Source organism: Mchenga conophoros, linkage group LG14 (assembly GCF_057382185.1).
Source record: "Mchenga conophoros isolate Kocher_MC1m ecotype Shallow Benthic linkage group LG14, M_conophoros_male_GT1.1, whole genome shotgun sequence".
Taxonomy (NCBI): Eukaryota; Metazoa; Chordata; class Actinopteri; order Cichliformes; family Cichlidae; genus Mchenga; species Mchenga conophoros.
In genome coordinates this window covers 7,515,824-7,530,208 of record NC_140539.1, presented here as the reverse complement: position 1 = coordinate 7,530,208, position 14,385 = coordinate 7,515,824, and the positions used below count along the sequence as shown (strand labels likewise).

Sequence of the window (14,385 nt, the reverse complement as noted above, 5' to 3'; positions counted from 1 at the left end):
CCACCCTAATTTACGAATAAATTCTTTACAAATCCTACCATGTGGATTCATGGATTTTTTTTTCACATTCTGTCTCTCACAGTTGAAGTGTACCTCTGGTGCAAATTACTGACCTCTGTCATCATTTTAAGTGGGGGAACTTGCACAATCGGTGGCTGACTAAATACTTTTTTGCCCCACTGTATACAAATATTATAATAGTGAAGGATAAAAGGCCACTTGGTCATGTTTACTTCATAAATTAACTGTTTGTTAATCGACGTTCAAGAACCGTGGTCCAAGCTAACAAACCACGGGCAGGGCTGACCCATCAAGCTTTAGATCTCTTCTTGCCAGCGCAGTGTAAAGGAGATGGACTTATGAACAGGTTAAAGGGTGTTATTAACACTTTGCACATGACCCCAAATGATCAGTAAACCTGGTGGGGAGGAAACAAACACAAAAACCCACAAAGTTTCTGTCATATTAGAATTGATCTTGAACCAACTGATAGGATAAAAACAGAGTGACAGCTGAATTTGAATAATGTGGTCACAGAAGTAACTCCAGACATGTATACAACAACACCACAAGTAAGTTGTCTCACAGTAAATGGGACTCAAGCCCAGGTAGTTGGCTGATTTATGGCTGATGGCCATGAACACAAGTTTTAAAAAAGTAAAGGAGAGACAGGAGAAACACCATTCAACCATGTCATGAGTGCATTGTCTGTCCACCAGAGGGGGCTCTGCAACTTCTCAGCTAGCAACCACCCAGATGATCTGAGCAGAGGCGGGCAGAGCGTGAATGAGTAAGTAAATAACTACACATAACTGTTTGGGAAAATCTGTTTATGTTTTGTTTGCCAGAATTTTTTTTGCCTGTTATACTTTTAGCACAAGATCTCTATTTTCTACTCCTTACACTTTAACAGGCTCATTACTTTAGATTTAAGACATTTAAGAAGACTTACTAAATATTATTTTCCGGTAATCTGAGTTAGATGTCTTTCTTTCCTTCTCTCTCTCTTTTTTTTTTAAATTCTTTTCATTTTTCTCGGCTGGTGCTTCACAAAAATAAATGTTAAAATCTGGATAGAGTTATAAGAATTAGAACATAAGTTGAAATAAAGCTTGATTGTATTAATATCGGTTTATTACAATATCAGTGACATAAGTTAGCTTGACAAAAAAAAAAAAAAAAAAAAAAAGAGCTCATAGAAATTGTTTTTGTTTTCTCTTATACTTTTCAGAGCCTGCCTGTTTTTACTTTTGAGTTATTATACTTTTAATCAGAGTAACTTTTTATTTAAGGTCAGTTCTACATTGGAAATACTTGAGCTTAAATTAGTCTTATAAGAAACAACTTGGGCCCATTATCAGCTAATGTACATCCCCAGGTAAAAAAAATCTTGGTTTCATCTTTGATTCTACCCTCAAGCTGGACAAGCAAATTAACTCAGTTGTTCATGAGTTTCCAACTCGGGAGCATTTCTAAACTCAAAAATATCCTGTCATCTAAAGACCTGGAAAGTGTTACTCATGCTTCCATATCATCACATCTTGACTACTGTAACTCTCTCTACTTAGGCATCTGTCACTCAAGCCTGTCCCACCTACAACCTGATCAAAATGCAGCCGCAAGGCTCCTGACGGGTACCAGAAAGAGAGAGTTTATTACTCAGATACTCGCATTGGCTGCCAGTTAAATATAGAACTGATTTTAAGGTTTCATTATTTGTTTTTAAAGCTCTCCATAGTTTGGCTCCAGGTTACATTTCAGATTTTCTTAGCCTCCACCTACCCACTCGAACTATGCGCTCCTCCAGTCAGATGCTGTTATTAGTTTCACGCTTCCAGTTCAAATCTAGAGTTTACAGGGCTTTCTCCATTGCTGCCCCGAGACTCTGGAACAGTCAAATCAAATCAAATCACTTTTATTGTCACATCACATGTGCAGGTACATTGGTACAGCACATGTGAGTGAAATTCTTGTGTGCGAGCTTCACAAGCAACACAAGCAACAGAGTTGTGCAGTCTTCCCCCTTTCATAAAATCCTCTTCATCCTTGGAAGTCTTCAAATCGAATCTGAAGACCAACCTATTTTCTAACGCTTTCGGATCTCCCTGACACCTCTTTTATTCTGTTTTAGCTATTCTGGTCTTTTATCTCATTGACTGATGTTTGCATGGGTATACACATATATATGTATTTTATATTCACATATGTGTGCTTGTGTGTGAATGTGTACATTTTTGTATATGTATGTGCATATTTGCATGTACAGATATTTTTTACAAACATATGGATGTCTTACAATGTTTCTGTAATGTTTTCATCTTATCTATTTTAATTCTTTTTATTATATTATCCCTCTGTTCAGCACTTTGGCTGACACTTGATGTCTTTTAAATGTGCTATATAAATAAAGATGACTTGACTTAAATTATGTGGATCTTTTTCATATGGATACATATGTGTGAGTTTGCACTGCCTCAAGCTGACACATACAGCACCCATCCTCCAAGCGTTCCCTATGTGAAACATGTTCCCACAGTTATTTCACTGTTGTCAGACGTACAGACGCTTGGGTTCAGTCGGCATTTGCCCGTTTCTGGTTCTGGACCAATCAACACTACTTGGAAAGTTTGTGTTGCCCTTACAGTAGGCTAGCAACTTGCAATCAGCTCAAGATAACACCATCTTCTCTATTCTACCACTTCAGTCCACGTTCAGCTCCTCCTCACTTCCCCTCACACACACAGCGACAGCAGAAGAGAGAAACTATAGGCTAAACGAGCATGACAACAGCTGAAGTAACAGTTAAAAAAAAAAAAAAGGGCAAGGGACTGAGCAAAGTTTTGGTTAATTATCCATTCTTATGTCATTATGTCTACTGAAACAATTTTTTATATGATCATAATCAAATAGTATGGCCAGGATGAAATCTAATCAAAACTGAAACGTCATGTTGAGGCCTTCCATGAGCCTGTGCTGATCTGTACGTTAAATGTCAGCAGACAGCATCCCGTCTATGACGTCAGGAGAGCATCATAAACATATGACTCTCTGCTTTTAAAGCAAAGGGCAGACAAAGACACTGATGATAGATCTGCAGAGGAACAACCAGCAACAGCAAAAATCCATTGGTGCTGCAGCATGAAAAGCCGTGTGCATCTCCTGCAGGTAGCCTGTCCTACAAAAAGGACAATTACACTAGAAGAGGAAAAGTTCACTGCTCTCCTCCGAGTCTTGATACAAACCTGCAAAGTATGGGAAAAAACATGGATGTGTGTGGATGGTGGATTAGCTCTGGGCTCACTGATGATTAGATAGTAATAACTCAGAACATGGAGGCTCAGATGGATGGGGAAGGAGGGAGACACCCGCACAAACACACACTCATACCTCAGATTATACCCAGCAGAGGAGAGGGGGAGGTGATGGATTGCCTACCGAGACGGTAGTGAAGAAAGCTGAGTGGAGAGACAAGATTGAGAAGAGGTCAAATAAATGGAAGGGTGAGTGGAAAGAAGAGATGGAAAGAAAAAGAGAGAGAGACTGTGGGTCCACAAGATAATTAGATGAAAGGAGAGAAATGAAGGGGGAGTGGATTAGATATAACTAAGAGGTAAAGAAGGACAGATAAAGGAAGAGGGGGGAGAAATGAAACAAGAGAAAAGATCAAGCAACATGAAAAAAAAATTAAATTAAAAAAAAAAACCCTGCAAAGTAACAGAGAAAGTAGGACGCCGACTTCTCTGTGGCATTTGGAGTTTAATAAGCATTGATTTTACTGTGAGAGGGGCCGACTCTTAAAACCACATGTTGATATCACAATTCAAACTCATAAGATTAATGATGGCATTAATAAAACTTTGGCCTGCTTGGTTACAGCTGCAGTAAAAGCTGTCGGCAACACGCACAGGGCTTATTGATTTATACTTCTGTACTCACAAACTGTATCTCTGCAGACAAATTCCCATCCTACTGCACTTAATTAAGAAATAAATCTGGTATTTTATTGCATCTACTGAATGGCTGCTTTTAAAAGTGGGAGGACTGCGGTTTAGACTGTAATGTTGAAAAATCAACCTTTGTCAGTGAGAACCAATTTCTGAGGTATTAATCAGCGCTGTTACCAGTTTATTATATTGGTGAATGATTCACACTACACTTGCTTTCTCCTGGCCCAACTCTCAACTCCCCCTCCCCTAGTATCTGTCAACCCATCCTTCACCCTCAATGTGTTGCATTTTTCAAAATATTTCAAGTGGGCAGAGAGGAACCTGAACTGGGGAACTACATTATTCTTTAAAACAGCTCCTGGCAGATGTGGAAACTTGATGACTCTGGCAACCCAATGAGTCCCTCAGTGGTAGTTTCACTGTTTCTCCTTAGCCAATTGTCAACAGGAGATAGATGTGCAGGGGAGCAGTCACTGACAACACTGGCCACAAGGATAATGAATAATGTACCCACAGACCAGGCCTCTTACAGCATAGAGCGATACGTGACCCATCAGTGTTGCTGTCAACTGTCAAGCCATGCTTGATCCCATACTTTCGCTGGTATGTGCATTTCCCTGGGTCAAAAGGTCCCCAAGGGTTCACAGACGTCGTAGGAGCAGAGAGACAACAGCAGCAACAAGTGCAAAGGAAACAAAAGTTTTAGCTGTGCAAAGAAGTCCTAAAATTTCTGTATTGAATCTGCCATCATTCTACTTAGGCTAACCTAAGTATATCCATCTGTTCATTATCACATGCTTTGAAGTTATTTTCTGATAAAAGAATTCATCTTGATATACTTTCACACACTTTTGATTGATTGAATCCAGTGTTAATGAGCGGCTCTAGCTCAGGCCGTACAGCTTCCTTGGGGTTCAGTATCCTTGTGCAAGATACTCAACCCCAAGTTGCGAAAGCAAAGAAGAGCTGGTGAATGAGGTATGCTGTATAAAGCACTCTGAACTCTCAGGAAGAGTAGAAAAGCGCTGTATAAGAGCAAGTTCATTTACCATTTCTATTTTACCATACTGGTACCAACTGCCAAATTCACGACATACCCCTGAGGTAAGGGACAGTCCCATAGCTGCACTCTTCTTATTGTGTTTCACTCAAAAACCACTTTATTTGGAATGTAACACCTAGTCTGGATCGAACCTCCTCAGAAACAGAATCTAAGTAACGTATGTAGCAACACTGATGTTACCCACTGGTTTCTGAAACCGGCATTTGAACTCTAAAAGTTAGAGTTGTTCAGCCTGACATGATGCCATACTATGACTTTTGCCGATTTGTCAGGTGAATAATGATGCTAGAATGTACATCAACTTTTATAAGTATATTTATTGTTCTGTAAAGATGAGTTGGTTCCTGTAACAGTTTCATAGTGGCTATAATAAGGAGAAGAAAAAGTCTCAAACCTTTTAGCCAAGGTTTGAGACTTTAAGAACTAAATGAATACTGTACACATGAATTATCTTAATAAACAGGTAATCACTCAATATAAATACACCCCACACGGGACACAACTCATACCCTCCCTCAAGGTATTGAGCATCCTCTGGTAGCTTTTGTATTTATCCCCGGTTGACTTTTGGGCAGGTGTATGAACATCACCATCTTATTGCTCCAACGAGCAGTGTTATGACTACCACCAGCCTCCTCTCCCTGAGATGACAAAATAAATGTAAGCCAACAGCTGGCTGGAGACGATTCTCTGTGCTGACACTCACATTGGACCCGGGCCACAACCTCTATAGTAAAAGCAATGGATAAGAGTGGCCCAAGTACACACACACACACACACACACACACACACACACACACACACACACACACACACACACACACACACACACCCCCCTCAAGTGGCACTGTATCAAATATTGATTAGTGGTCCAAGTCTCCTTGGTTACTTGATATATTAAAGTGAAAGTTCTCACTCACTCACTCTCTCTCACACACACACACACACACGCACACACACGATCTCTGTGTGAGTGTCAGTTGTGTTGCTTCCTGGATCTGGCAGGTAGCTGAAAAGTGATGACATCTGAGCACCCCCACAGTGCGTCAGAGTGTGATACCCAACACATGGCCGCATGAGCAGTACACACATGTGGCTCATGTACAACGTACGTTTAAGAAGCGTGTGTGCGTGCGTGTGTACGGAGTAGATTTGAATGGAGGAACAGAGCCCATTCACTGCACAAGCTGCTGGTTCGTTAAATGTGGTCCATGAAGGGTGTCTTACACCACAATCACAGAGTCTCTGCTACGTTGCCTCGATGATGGAGACTCTGAAGTGAGGGAAATGGGTGCACAATGATAATATGAAAGATGCTGGAGACTGTAGTGGGATAGCTGTAGCTCAGGGTTACAAGTCATTGTGAGCCACATGGACCAAAGCTCTGTCACGTCATTTAGTCCATAGAGTTTATTTCATAGAAAAGAAAGAATATTTTACTCATGAATACATGTTGATCACTGTGCAATTACATGTTCCAAAAGATTCATACAGTCTCATAAACATAGAATTGATCCATTAAAAATACATCCTGCCATCTTACATACACTAGCTGACATGACCATTGCCTTTCTGCCTAATCATATTTTATGCATGTGGTTACTATGTTTAAGCTTCCTCACAGCTTCTTCTTGTAATTCTGTGCAGACACAGTTTTTACATGCAGGTGCATTTAAACACAGGTTATACACAGGACACATAGCTGCTAGTAAGACCAACAGACCCTGCACCTCACACGGGTCCCTGAATGCCGACATGGGAAGTATCACTGGTTAATCAGTGCGCGTACCATTGTCTGTCTGTGCGAGTCTGGGTATGTGTGTCCCATGACAAATGTGTCCATTCCACCATTTGGACAGGCCATCAGGATATCAGACGCTTTTCTGCTCTGCTGTTCAAATCCATCTTTTTACACCACCATCAAGTGGAGGAACACAGACAGAGGAAGAGAAGAAGAAGAAGGAAGATGAATGAAAACAGCACAGGAGCAAGAGAGGAGGGCTGCGAGGAAGGAGCTGAAGAGCAGGGAAGATGAAAGGGAAGAAGACATGAGCACGCGAGCAACTGTTGGTCGCTAGGCGCCTGACGGTCACCATGGCAACATGCGGCGCCACGCTGAGCTCCTGCTGACATCACACCTGTTGAAGCAAAGCGCGCGCGCGCGTGCGTGCGTGTGTGTGTGTGTGTGTCTCTCTCTCTCTCTTGGAGCCAATTAGACTGAGGAGGACTCAGGGACAGAAACAGACAGAAGAAGAAAAAGGACAGCTGTGTAGATTTGATCACCTCCTGGGCACAGCTGCTTACATGTGGCACACGTGTGTGTGTGTGTGTGTGTGTGTGTGTGTGTGTGTGTGTGTGTGTGTGTGTGTGTGTCCCTTTCTCTTCTGAGATGAGAGAGTCTGTGACATCAGCAGCAAGACCAGCACATGCTTCCAAAAGCTTCAGGTGACCACCCTCCCTCTCACCACAGCAACAGAAACAAAAAGATGGAGACAATGCAATGGAGGGAACAAAAATAGACACTTTTATTACCAGCCTGTTTGTCTCAGCCCCTGTATTACCACAAGAAAACAGCTTTATATCTTTTTTCCCTGAGAATTAAAGCAAGAAAAAAAAAATCAATTAACTGAGACGAGAGCAACAAAAACAGAGAACAAGGGGTGGGGGGGTGGGGGGAGCTAATGGTGCTGATGCTGATTTGCTTTGGCAAGTCCCATCAGTTCTCTGAGCCACATCTGTGGATGAATAAAGCTTGACTGGGATTTGAATTGGTGCATCGCTGTGAGTTACTGTCTACCGCTCCACTCTGTGTGTCTGTGCTCGGCAGGGCAACTTTCTCTTGTCAGCTGAATATTTTATGTCCGTTCTCATGGCTGAGCTCTTTTAACAGAATTCTCACACACACACACACACACACACACACACACACACACACACACACACACACCTTGTGTAATCCTTACCCTTCAACCCTGTCTGGTGTGGGGGATTCGATTTAAAACGGTCAATTTCACATCAGAAGCAGTATCTTTATGCCATCAACCTTTAGAGCAAAATAACACGCAGGGAGAAATTCGATTATCTCACCTGTGATTATCATACAGAATTAAATTATTCTGGGGGCTACATACAGGAACTTCAGCCAAACTTTAAAACTGATTTTTCCTCTTTTTATAGAGAGAAATAATAGTAATAATAATTGGATGAAATGAAAAAACAGAATACAGCACAGACGTGTGTGACCAATCAATGCAGTGTGAACAGGCAGGCTGAGGATAAGAAGATTATCCCTGACATCCACAGATTACACACACACACACACACACACACACACACACACACACACACACGCACACACACACACACACACACACAAAACACTACTGTAGAGGACAAGAGGGACCGCCGAGATTACTCTTCCTCTCCGGAGTCCCTGTTTTCTCCGGCAAACACATTCCCACCTTTAGCACCAGTGTAGCGCTCTGAAGCTCAATGCTGCACCCTGCTGGTTATGTGGCACAAGAATAAGACCTTCCCCAAGGACTCCACTGGGTGGTTGAACAGCTAACAGTCGGTGAAAAGACCGTATGCTCACTCTTGTGGTAACCGTTTTCCACTTTATGGTCCTTAAATTGAGGTAATTTGAGTATATAAAATCACTGTCAATCCTTTAAGACCTATGTTACAGATAAAACCTGTGGTCTGTTGAGAGTCTGCCATCATTTTATAGTTTGTTTAATTTTAATCATATGTAAATTACTAAAGATGGAAAAAAAAATGTCCTAAATATGAATATACTGTTTTTTTGTGTTCTCCCCTCTTGTGACTTGTGATATGATTCTCCATGGAGAATCATATCACAAGTCATTAGCCCTTAAATTTGTAACTTATAGGCATTTAAAATTCAGAGCTCTTTAAATTGCTGATGTCTCAAAGTTTAAAGGGACTTTTTCGTCACTTGCTCAGAGGGGGTCGTGCATGGAAAGGGCAGCAATGCCACTGCTGATGGTGCAGGACTGGACTCTGTCTCTTAAGGGAATGATAGATGAGCACAGCTGGTAGGGCAAATGCAATAACGGTTTAAAAGTCACCAGTTACAAGCTAAAAATTAAATGAATATATTGTTCAGTTCACAGGTGCCGTTGTGAGTTTCTGACCCTCCTCCAGGATCAGCTTCTGAGCACTGCTGCAACACAAGTATAACCGTTGTGTCTGGGAAATGTCCTTTACAAAGACAACACCTGTCCCCAGGGCTGGACTGGGACAAAAAAAAATCGGCCCGGGCATTTTGACTAGAGACCGGCCCACCAAAAATGTGACGTCATTCAGGGGTAAAACCGCAAAGGATTCTGGGAACTTGTGGCAAGAGGTACTAGCGCATGCAGGCTTTCAATTGAACTCAGTTACACAGCGATAAAAAGAAACACAAAAAATGGCAATAGCCGGTGTTGTGCCAAAAAGCGATTGTCTGCCAAAAACTGATTTCCGGTATTTGCCAAAAACTGATTGCTCGTATTTAAATTGCTATAAGTAACTTGTTGGGCTATAATATGTGAAACATATGTCAAATGCATCCCTCATGGATGACATAAAGTCATCTCTCCATCTCCATCTCTCTCTGCTGCTCTTCTGTCTCCTCTGTCACAGACTTCTCCACTTTTGATGATAAATCAGCCTGGTGCAACATGTAAGGATTGGCACAATTTGTTAAGATTTTGAGGAGTTTGAGAAACTAACCTTAAGCATAAAATAAAATTTACTATCAGTAACTTCATAGCACCCGCCCAGCAGTATATAAACTCTGTCATGCTAGCTAGTAGCAGTACCAGTTATTCTAAGCGACTGTAAAAAGTCAGCACAACGAAAACAAACTACAACTAAACTTGGTTTATATCTGACACAGAGAGACAGCAGGTCATAACTTCTTACCTGAAGTTCAGTTCCTCTGCCACTATGAACGGCGGCCGCCTCGGTCTCTCCTCCTCTTGCCTCCCCTTTCCCTTATCCACCTGCTGGCCTCCACCACTTGCTGATGTTGCTAAATCTGTGGAAGCTATGCCATAGCTACCGCCAAACAATTCAGTTATTTTTACACATTTGGCAGCGTCTGCCTGAAGGGCTTGTTTCTTTTTGGCCATAATTTTTTCTGCACCTCCTTCCCTTTTTTGTTCTCCATTTTCTTCAGTTCGTCTATAAGATTGCTAAACAAGGGGGAGGGTGCATCCAACCTCCTCGGCTGTAATTGGTCCAGCCCAGAGTCGATCATGACCAATTGGCCAATCCAACACCTTTCATTATTTATACCCAAAATCGATCGGCCCATAAAAACAAAAAATCGCCAGCGGCTCGCTGGCCAGTCCAGCTATGTCTGTCCCTATGTGTTAGTTTATTGTGTCAGACCCCCCCCCCAAAAAAAAACCAAAAAAAACAAAAAAAAAACAACACACCCACGCACACACCCACCCACAATTGTTCAAAACGAAAAAGAAAAAAAAAATCCCGCCCGGCTGAGAAACAAAAGCCACACAACAAAAGCCTAAAAATAAACACCAGGTTAAGTATCTCCCATGATTTATGCTAATTTCAAGAGCACATTCTTGGGTTCTGAGTTTAAATTTAAATATAAGGCCATGTATGCATCACTACATTCTTATTAGGATTTTACTCTCATCTAATGAGCCCATCCTTTTTATACCATTCCCTAAAAATTGACCAGCAATAAAGCTGACATTAAACACACATTAACAGACCATCAGCATCTTACAGCTCACTTGTACTCTAATGCTGACCATATTGAAACCCACTCTACTTGTTGTTCAGGCTGCACCGAGTTGCTGGGACTTCTATACATCATTAAAGAAAAAAAACAAAAAAAACCACAGTGTCGACATGGAGCTGAAACGATGACAGCACCTGTGGGGCCGCAGAATGCAGAGGACAGGCTACAGACTGCTCCTGGCTGTGCCATTCAGCATCGTTAAACAGCAGTAAATGAAAAGGGAGATGTGAGTTTGTTTCTCTGCTCTCTCTCTCTCTCTGTGTGTGTGTGTGTGTGTGTGTGTGTGTGTGTGTGTGTGTGTGTGTGTGTGTGTGTGTGTGTGTGTGTGTGTGTGTGTGAGAGAGAGAGAGAGAGAGAGAGAGAGAGAGAAAAGTGTGAATTAGAAAACAGTGTGAGCAATAATAAAGAGATTGTGCAGAACTCCGCAACAGGATTGTGTATATCTGTGTGTCCATATCCATGCACAAGTCATAACCCACAGCAATGAATAAATAAAAAAGTGTGTGTGTTTCAGGTTTATATTAACATGTTCTAAGCCGGTCGATTTGTGGCTTATGCCTTTGCCTCACTCTGTGTGTGTTTATATTTGCCTTTTCCCTCCTGCAGAGAGAAAAGTGTGTGTGGCCGCAGGGCTATCCACATCCCCTCTCTCATGCTTGAAGCTACCTGCTGAGGGACTAATCCATTGAATCGCTGGCATTTTGGTGTCCTGATCAGTGTAGAGATGATGAGAGGAGGCAAAAGAGATGGACTGGTAGCTGAGTCATCAGCTGTCAGCAAAACAACGGCAAAACTCATCACTCAGATGAGAGCAGAGGACACACACACACACACACAGAAAAAAAATCTGCTGATTTTAGGACAAACATGTCTATATGATTGCACCGATCACTTATGAACAGCAGAGGGCAGTCCATTAACACTGAATAGGCAGCAGCATGGTCAACAACCCTTGAGCAGTCTGATGAAGCCTAAGTTACTGTCCACTGATCCAAGCCGCTGCAAAACATTTACATTTGCACACCACGATTGGTGGCTGGCCTAACCCCAACCCTTCTGAAGGTTACAGGATTTTTAAGAGGGAGGCTTGCATGTGAGCACAGTGCAAGTTAGTCAAATACATTCATTTTTGCAGCACCTGCAACAAAAACCTGGAATAGCAAACATGCTGCTTGTATTGTGTGGCCAATGCTGACCAGGAACAGAAATGCATGCATTTTCAGAAACGCGTACAACATTTACTGTTTCTGCTTTCAGACCTCTGAAGCAGACATCATTATAGGAGATAACCCTAACTTAACCCTATCTGCTGGAGAAAGGCAAAACTGATTTTTCTTTTTCGGATGTGTCATTTTAAACAATGAGTTTATTTGTTCCCTGATTGCCAAGACTTAGGATAACAGTAAGAGCAAAAATTACATTCTGTGATAGCCTAGAGTTAGAATCAAGGTTTTCACCTTTGATGACTTAGACCTCAGATGGTGATGTCAGCACACTAATTTGCTGACACAAATTTTCCTAAAACTTTGGCACTACTGTGAAAAACAAACAATGTGCTGAGGGGAGCTTGCAAGATATTAATTTTTGGGGAAGCTAAAAAACCTGGAAAATATAAAGCTAGTGTAGGTCGAGAAGTAGAAAGTCTCAACATGTCCCTAAGGTTTGGAAGAGAAGTTTTGGTTTTTGGGTTGTTGTTGTTTTTTTTTGCTTGTTTTATCAGTTTGGATTGTTAACTCGCAACTTTTTAATCAGCTTTACTGCAACGTTACGCCCACACCATACAGGACATGATGTCGTTGCTCGCACTGACAATAAGCACACAACCCACAGGTGCCTTTGTCTGCTGATTTAAGTCAGAACAGTGTGTGTCCTTAAAATAACGCTAAAAAAGAGAAACGTCTTCATTCAGCATTTCTGCAGTAGTAGAAAGGAATGAGCTATTTATAAATTAATATTACTGCACTAACAACCAGGCAAGCTCCAACAGCTCAGCCAGTCATTAGGATCTTTTTATGTATGGTTCCTGTCAAGAGTTTATGTGCACTCATTATGGTCATTGTTTTAACAATAATGGGATTTCATTGAATTCTCCAAACTCCCCTTTCTCTGTGGCTCAGAGACCGCACAGCATGCAATTGTAAGAGTCAAGTTTCTTAATTTTCTCTTAGTGATCATGACTGACTAAAGCTGGGATCTCTCCCCTGGGCTTTTACCGCACTCATTGGACTGAAAAACATAGTGAAATAGACCAGTGTGATCAATGCATATCTGAAAAAAACAAAAAGCAAAACAGAAATGTCTCCCCTGCACCCTCTACCGTCAGCCAGGTTTTCACCCACCCCTGAGATGGGTGAAGAAAGAGGCCCCAAATCGACACCTTCAGTCTTGACTAAAGTTTGTGGGTGATCATATGGACAATCATAAAGACTTTTATGTTCACATGAGATAAAAATGAAGGTATCTTGCCATAATTATCAGAGTTTGAATGAGTACCTAAAACTGTACTGCAGAGCATGATGGGGTTAGCATCATTTCCTGGGGCTGTTTTGCTACCAGTGACTTTGGCACAGTGAACAGAGTGATTGCAATAATAAAGTACATTAAAAGCTCATTGGAGAAATCTGGTTAAAACAGGCCAAATATCATTTGAAAACCTGAACTCTGACCATTGTTACAAATAGACCATTTAACTCACATATTAAATCAGACCAGTGCCAGAAAATTTTTGATGGCTTTTGAACTTCTTTTATTTCAGAAAACCAAAACTTGTGAACTGCACTCTTTTTGAACTCTTATAAAAAGGTGTATTTTATAAATAATTATTCCACAGGAAAAAAAATAACCGTTTGAAAAAAAACATTCAAGCCCAATACTGTAAAAGTAACACTCCATGTAAACTCCAACTGTAGGCAATTAATCCCTCTGATGGAGATTTATCCTGATTTGGGTCTGAATCAGTCTGTACCAGTGTCAGTCTGGATTTAGACCTCTTGACAAATAAAGCTTGACCAAGAATTAAACTGGTACCTCAGTCTCAGTTACCATCTGAGACAGACAGCCTGTGCATGTGCCTTCAAAATCCAACATAAATGTCAAAGACTTTCCCTTTGTAATGTTGTGTTAACAACCTCTTTCATCCTGCAAAGCATTCTATACACAATCTTATCTAATCTTATCTGCCTGAATAACATGCACACACACTCATAATTATTTTTTATCCCCACCAACAGCAGGGAGAGAAAGGCTGGGGAATGTTCACATGAATTCAGCCATGCAGTAAAAAGCTCCAAGGATTGCCTTTGTGAGCATTTTCTTGCACTTTTGACTCTTTTCTTCCTTTAACTTTCCGGTAAGCTAAATGCTTCAAGCTAAACATAAGGCAGAGGAGCCATTTTAGAGTTATCAAAGTGCCTTTGGCACTACATTTTCAACACAAAGGTAATAGTGACCAAACAATTTTCCTCAAGCTGGGGAAGTCTCAGGCTCCTCTATGTAAATATGAGTGTGTACTGTTTATATGTCTATTAATGGGGCTCACACACTATAGCACTTCTTTTCTATGACTGTCCTGAGCTAAATCATTGCAAAGACTGACT

General features: G+C 41.3%; 1 protein-coding gene across 4 annotated transcripts in view; it reads right to left on the bottom strand.

Annotated features, from left to right (window-relative positions):
• The window catches only part of LOC146559178 (chloride channel protein 2-like), a 181,040-nt gene that overhangs the window by 112,235 nt on the left and 54,420 nt on the right, over window positions 1-14,385 (bottom strand). The window lies entirely within an intron of this gene.